General features: G+C 47.2%; 1 long non-coding RNA gene and 1 other non-coding gene across 2 annotated transcripts; both read left to right on the forward strand.

Moving 5' to 3' along the window:
- The first annotated feature begins 422 nt into the window (after positions 1–422).
- LOC147007073 (uncharacterized) lies at positions 423–1,666 on the forward strand. The gene is made up of 3 exons (XR_015054414.1): positions 423–875; positions 1,054–1,267; positions 1,439–1,666. It is a non-coding gene; the product is annotated as an uncharacterized LOC147007073 (long non-coding RNA).
- Positions 1,667–5,026: 3,360 nt separating this feature from the next.
- TRNAT-CGU (transfer RNA threonine (anticodon CGU)) lies at positions 5,027–5,099 on the forward strand. Its single transcript has one exon. It is a non-coding gene; the product is annotated as a tRNA-Thr (tRNA).
- The last annotated feature ends 2,109 nt before the right edge of the window (positions 5,100–7,208 follow it).

Consider the following 7,208-nt stretch of genomic DNA (forward strand, 5'->3'; position numbering starts at 1 on the left):
TGGATTTACACCTGAAGCTTGCTGTTTTACATGGATTTACACCTGAAGCTTGCTGTTTTACATGGATTTACACCTGAAGCTTGCTGTTTTACGTGGATTTACACCTGTAGCTTGCTGTTTTACGTGGATTTACAACTGTAGCTTGCTGTTTTACATGGATTTACAACTGTAGCTTGCTGTTTTACATGGATTTACAACTGTAGCTTGCTGTTTTACGTGGATTTACACCTGTAGCTTGCTGTTTTACATGGATTTACAACTGTAGCTTGCTGTTTTACATGGATTTACAACTGTAGCTTGCTGTTTTACATGGATTTACACCTGTAGCTTGCTGTTTTACATGGATTTACACCTGTAGCTTGCTGTTTTACGTGGATTTACAACTGTAGCTTGCTGTTTTACATGGATTTACACCTGTAGCTTGCTGTTTTACATGGATTTACACCTGTAGCTTGCTGTTTCACGTGGATTTACAACTGTAGCTTGCTGTTTTACGTGGATTTACAACTGTAGCTTACTGTTTTACGTGGATTTACACCTGTAGCTTGCTGTTTTACGTGGATACGTGTTACGTGAATCTTTTCTTCTTCTTTTCTAACTTGCTTTTCCAGATCACATCATCTCATTGTTTGTCTTCAGAATGGTTTCAGACGATGGCGTCAACAATGAAATGGCTGTCCAAGTCTGTTTGTGTTTGGAAGTCCTTGATGATTCACTAGTGGTTACCTGGGTTGTTTTAAGGGTTACTGGTGTTTCATTTGATGGACATCCTTGGAGGACCTTCTATCCTTGAAGTCTCGTCTCACTAACACACGCTCGCTCAGTCTCTCGTGTACCGGAAACAATGGTGGCTTCAGTCCTACACTCCTCACAAAGTGAGTAATTCAATGCAAAGTTAATAATCCACGGCCCGGGTTTCGGTGAACCCTCTCCACTTCTCTGTCTCCACCACAGCAAACGTGGGTTGATGGAAGTTGGTTTTGAAGTTCGTCTTGTCTCTCACTGCTTTGTTTTGAAACACCGTCCCAATGTCTTCCTACGGTACCTTTTCAGTTTCCTGGGTGGGTTTGCTGAGCACCTACTGCACCTGGAGCTGGCAAATTGCCATTGGATGACATACGAATGCTTGGACTCTATTTCCATGCTCTGCCAAAATCTTCTTGACCTGGACCTGTCGTCGTGTGACCAAATACCACCCGGGGAATTCAAGCAGCTCTCGTCCTTGCGGAGGCTGCAACGCCTCGTCCTGTACCGAACGCGGATCAATGTGAGCTGTTCACCGAGTCTATGTTCGTTTACTCTCTCGCAATTGTGTCATTTATAAAACCATTGTAAGTAAATCTTGATTTTCCTCTCTCGTTGTGTGTGCTCCGTGGATGGGAAGGGGATTATTTTAATCAATGTTAAAGGATGACATTGTACTCCCATCTTGTTTCAGACGGAGAGTCTCCTGTGGATCACTTCCAAGTGCACAGAGTTGAGGCATCTCAACCTCGGGGACTGTTCGCAGGAATGTACACCTCTATGTGCAACCGCAGAGGTGTTTTACAGTCAAATGATTGTCCTGTACGATTGTGAAGACAAACTGATTCACTTCCTGCTTGGAATGAGTTCATCTGATTTGTTTGATACTTCCTTTCCTCGTCACATAAACATAAACACGGTCGATGTGTGGTTGTGATTCATGACGATGAGCTCCAGGCGCTGCTCATCCCTGCATCGAATCCATGGTTGCAATCCACACAGTAAAAAACATCCCTTTTGAACCTTAATCGCTGCAAAAAGAAAGGAAACTAGAGCGAGGTCGATGGCTCGCCAACCTCAACCCCCCCCCACCCCACCCCCCTCAAGCAAAGTAGAAAGATCTCGCAAAGTTCCACCACGAATGACCCAAAATCAAATTTTGATTTAAATATTGTTGCGAATTCGCGCCCGCCGGCTTGCAAACGGCCACGTAACTCGAATCGCGGCACGTCGCCCACCGGACGGACAATTCTGTCGTGACCCTCTCGGAACAACGCCGGGAGCTCGCCCCGGGTGGGCCTTTCGACCTCACCACAATCGTGCCAATCGGCCACTCGCGTAAGGTAGGGTTGTTCGCCAAACTCGACCTACCTCAGTACCCACGCGGATGGTTAACCGGGCGATCGTACCTCGCCACAGGTCGACTTCGGACACGAGTCGCTTGGGCGGCCCGTTCCGTACTATCGGGAGAACCGAGCGGTGTTATCGTCGACCTGGACGGTTCAGATTAATTACCGGGATGTTGAACCCACTACGAAACCCTTACGTGATGCAAGATGGAGATTCAAATTGAGAAAAGACGAAGCGAAACGGTCACAGTTCAACAAGCAAGCATTTTATTACGCGACACACGGAAAGTACGTATATACAGCCATACAGAATGCACAAAAAGCAAAGGCAAGAAGAACAGTCGACACCGACCTAACACGTACACACGGCAGCACTTATACAGTTTTACTTCACAGACGGCGGCAACACACATTTACACAAAAGCAAAAGAAGGAAGCCACCCTCACAGACAAGGAGGCAGACAGGCCCGTAGGCCAAATGTACGCGTGACCTGGAGGAGCGGCCAGGTCCGCGAGACTGGGGAGGTCTTACCCGCGTCCTCGTGACGCGTTGGCGGGCAAGCCGCAAAATATCCGCGCCGCTGTGCCCCGACTCTGTGCGTGCTCGTTGGCACCACGTTTGGGGTGGGGGAGGAACGGGGCCCCCCTTTGCACTATCAATGTTCAGGGCCCCCGGAAATTGTTAATGCCCTGGTGGAGGGGAGTGGCTGGCTGGCTTGGGTCCTGCGACGAGACGAGCGATCCCCCACACCGCAACCTCGTTGCCGACCGCCGTCCTCCTTGCCTCGGACCCGAGCTCCCTTGCCCCAACCCGCCGCCTGCAGCTCCACCGCGCGCACTCCACCTCTTCCAGCTCAACTCTCAACGCTCCATCAAAACCCAACTCTCCAACGCTCCACACTTCTCGCTCAACTCCCGCCCCGAGTCGCCTTGCGCTCGTACCTTTATAGCTCTCACGAGGCGCTGATATGCAAATATGCGGATCAAAACGCGATTGGAGGCGGGGCCACGCCACCCTCTGTTCAGCCATTGGTCGGCCTTTGTTTTTTTTTTTTTGTTTTTTTTGACGCTGGGGTTTGGAAATTTGAAACGTTTCTTCTGAACGTGTTAAAACGCTCAAACTCGACTATTTTAAATAGACGCTGCCGATGGACAATTGGAATCTTAGCCAAGCTAGACATCGAAGTGTGAACATCCTCGTCATGCCGAAGAAAAGTTTGAAGAATGCTGCAAATAAGTGTCCTGGCCGTGGCCGTGGATGCTGACGCAAGGACGATCCATTATACCGACGTCTTTCAGCCTATGAGTAACTTAAAAGTAACGTCTGTCGATGTGTGCCAACGATCGCGTAACGTGCCAACAACACGTTAATCATAGGTTAGAAATAAGTTTCGGGTACGCTAAACATTACCTCGGCGTGTCTCAACTTATGATTAACTTACAAGTAGCATGTGTTGACGTCTGTCAACGATCGCAGACCGTGCCTACAACTTGTGGCCAGCGTAGCGGAACGTGTGAGTCATACGCCGGCATACGTCGTGAAATTTCAAGCATGAAAAAATTTGAGGACAACCTAAAAGTACAACGTTTAAAGCCAACGTACAACGACGTATGGCAACGTACTACGACGTATGCCAGCGTGCTCTCAATGTTATCAAAACTTACCCATAACGTATTCAACGTGTGCCAGCGTTTTAGAAAAAAAATTCAAAAATCGGCATACGTTGGCTAAAACGTCAAGGTGTGACCGGGCCTTAAGCTGGATTTTATCTGCAGAATAAATAAATGTTTCACCCTTTATTGGTCACCTGGAGTTTTGAGGACCCTCAGCTAAACTGGGTTTTTTGTTCAAAATATATTCAAAAATGTTTAACCCTTTGTTGGTAATCTGGAGTTTTGAGGACCCCAAGGTAAGCTGGGATTTTTTTCAACAAAATAAATAAATTTTACCCCTTCATCGGTAACCTGGGCTTTTGAGAACCCCAAGATAAACTGGGTTTTTCAAAAAAAAAAAAAAACATTTTTGAAGCTACATTTTTTAAAAGCCATGTTTCTTCGAACAAGCTCGAATGAGCTAAGATCCTCGTCCTCTTCATGATGACGTCATAACGAATCTGACGTCATTTTGATGTATCAGGTTTGCGATAAATCATCTGCGCTAATGCCCAGCTTGATTCCCGCAAACAAAATTCAAACAGCTTGCCGAGTTTCGGAGATAATGGAATAGGCGATTTCCATGAGCGGCGATATGATGATGGCAACTTTTTTTCTCGGACGAATTTCCAAAATCGGAGATGGTTACTGCCTGCGCGTGGGCTTTCTGCAAAAAATGCCAAGTTTCAGGAAGTTTCGATGAAAACTGTGGGCTGTGAAACAAAAAAGTCCTCAAGAACAACAACGTGAGTAAGACGAAGAGATCCTCCACGAGGATCTAAAAATGTCAGGGGCATAGAAAAGGTCCCTTAACAAGGTGTGTGTCATGTGGCAAACTATAGAAAAGGTCCCTTAACAAGGTGTGTGTCATGTGGCAAACTAGAGAAAAGGTCCCTTAACAAGGTGTGTGTCATGTGGCAAACTAGAGAAAAGGTCCCTTAACAAGGTGTGTGTCATGTGGCAAACTATAGAAAAGAAGGGACATTCAAACCATCCCGTGTGCATGCTGAAACTACCCTTGGTGTTCTTCTGAGGAACCAAGCAATGATGTTCAGTTTTCAGTTTAAATTTTATAACATTTTTCTCAGTCTGCAGGAAAGATGATCACCTTCTCCGTGTTCACCTCACGTGGCATTGTTTTCACGCAGGTGAAGCATCGCGTCAGCACGTGGAGTCGTGGACCGTGGACGAGCACACAGCAAGTCAGGGTTCGGGTTGCAGTGAGTTTTGTTCTGAAATCGCCTCCTTATAAACAAATCAAAATCAAACATCATCAACCTGGCTCTTTCGCTCAGTGGTTAGAGCACTGGTTCCGTAAACCATTGGTCGTGAGTTCGAATCTCACAAGGGCCTATGTTTATATTTATTGGTGACGTCACACAGGAGGAATATCGAATGTCCCCATTTGTTGAATTTCTTGATGGAATTCATTCTCTGTTTGTATTTTACCACCAGGGGAATCAGACTGTGTCAAATGCTCGAGATCCCTCCAGAGAGACCGCCCTGATCTCATGCCTGGCATTGAAGGCCTCCTTCCATCGATGAAACAGCAGAAACAGCAAGTCCAAGCGACAACGACCGGGTCTGAATCTCAACTGATGATCTGAGATCAGGTCGTAGGAGGAAAGGACTTGATGTCAATTGCAGTGACAGATTCCATGACCTTGTCTCGAATTGGAAGCAAGTTTATCGGCCTGAAGTGAAGAGGTCCCGTTTGTGTATTACAGAACCCAGAACGACTCCGATCTCATTTCCATTAATTTCCGTAAACTTTGGAGCAGATCATTTTCCATCATATTACGGCCCAGGAAGAGGAACATAAAATCCTGAAAAATGACGTCATCGATTATTCCAGGTCCCCTGTCAAAGGTTGTAATTCCAGATCCTTCCATTCCCCAAAGTTCACCGCGATATTCAACATGGTAACTGCACGGTCAACTGTGGTGACGAAGTCGCCGAATTAACTACGGCGGGATGATTAATTGTTATTCTTTCTGTTGTATTGTAAGGACTTGCAGAGTTCCTGCCGGAAGCTGTGGACTCCACTGTTGGCTCTCTCTCTCTCTCTCTCTCTCTCTCTCTCTCTCTCTCTCTCTCTCTCTCTCTCTGTCTCTCTCTCTCTGTCTCTCTCTCTGTCTCTCACTCTCTCTCTCTCTCTCTCTCACTCTCTCTCTCTCTCTCTCTCTCTCTCTCTCTCTCTCTCTCTCTCTCTCTCTCTCTCTCTCTCTCTCTCTCTCTCTCTCTCTCTCTCTCTCTCTCTCTCTCTCTCTCTCTCTCTCTCTCTCTCTCTCTCTCTCTCTCTCTCTCTCTCTCTCTCTCTCTCTCTCTCTCTCTCTCTCTCTCTGTCTCTCTCTCTCTCTCTCTCTCTCTCTCTCTCTCTCTCTCTCTCTCTCTCTCTCTCTCTCTCTCTCTCTCTCTCTCTCTCTCTCTCTCTCTCTCTCTCTCTCTCTCTCTCTCTCTCTCTCTCTCTCTCTCTCTCTCTCTCTCTCTCTCTCTCTCTCTCTCTCTCTCTCTCTCTCTCTCTCTCTCTCTCTCTCTCTCTCTCTCTCTCTCTCTCTCTCTCTCTCTCTCTCTCTCTCTCTCTCTCTCTCTCTCTCTCTCTCTCTCTCTCTCTCTCTCTCTCTCTCTCTCTCTCTCTCTCTCTCTCTCTCTCTCTCTCTCTCTCTCTCTCTCTCTCTCTCTCTCTCTCTCTCTCTCTCTCTCTCTCTCTCTCTCTCTCTCTCTCTCTCTCTCTCTCTCTCTCTCTCTCTCTCTCTCTCTCTCTCTCTCTCTCTCTCTCTCTCTCTCTCTCTCTCTCTCTCTCTCTCTCTCTCTCTCTCTCTCTCTCTCTCTCTCTCTCTCTCTCTCTCTCTCTCTCTCTCTCTCTCTCTCTCTCTCTCTCTCTCTCTCTCTCTCTCTCTCTCTCTCTCTCTCTCTCTCTCTCTCTCTCTCTCTCTCTCTCTCTCTCTCTCTCTCTCTCTCTCTCTCTCTCTCTCTCTCTCTCTCTCTCTCTCTCTCTCTCTCTCTCTCTCTCTCTCTCTCTCTCTCTCTCTCTCTCTCTCTCTCTCTCTCTCTCTCTCTCTCTCTCTCTCTCTCTCTCTCTCTCTCTCTCTCTGTCTCTCTCTCTCTCTCTCTCTCTCTCTCTCTCTCTCTCTCTCTCTCTCTCTCTCTCTCTCTCTCTCTCTCTCTCTCTCTCTCTCTCTCTCTCTCTCTCTCTCTCTCTCTCTCTCTCTCTCTCTCTCTCTCTCTCTCTCTCTCTCTCTCTCTCTCTCTCTCTCTCTCTCTCTCTCTCTCTCTCTCTCTCTCTCTCTCTCTCTCTCTCTCTCTCTCTCTCTCTCTCTCTCTCTCTCTCTCTCTCTCTCTCTCTCTCTCTCTCTCTCTCTCTCTCTCTCTCTCTCTCTCTCTCTCTCTCTCTCTCTCTCTCTCTCTCTCTCTCTCTCTCTCTCTCTCTCTCTCTCTCTCTCTCTCTCTCTCTCTCTCTCT

The sequence above is a fragment of the Eptatretus burgeri genome, unplaced genomic scaffold (assembly GCF_056783735.1).
Source record: "Eptatretus burgeri isolate ZD-2024b unplaced genomic scaffold, Ebu_testis_v1 Ebu_testis_scaffold_787, whole genome shotgun sequence".
NCBI lineage: Eukaryota > Metazoa > Chordata > Myxini > Myxiniformes > Myxinidae > Eptatretus > Eptatretus burgeri.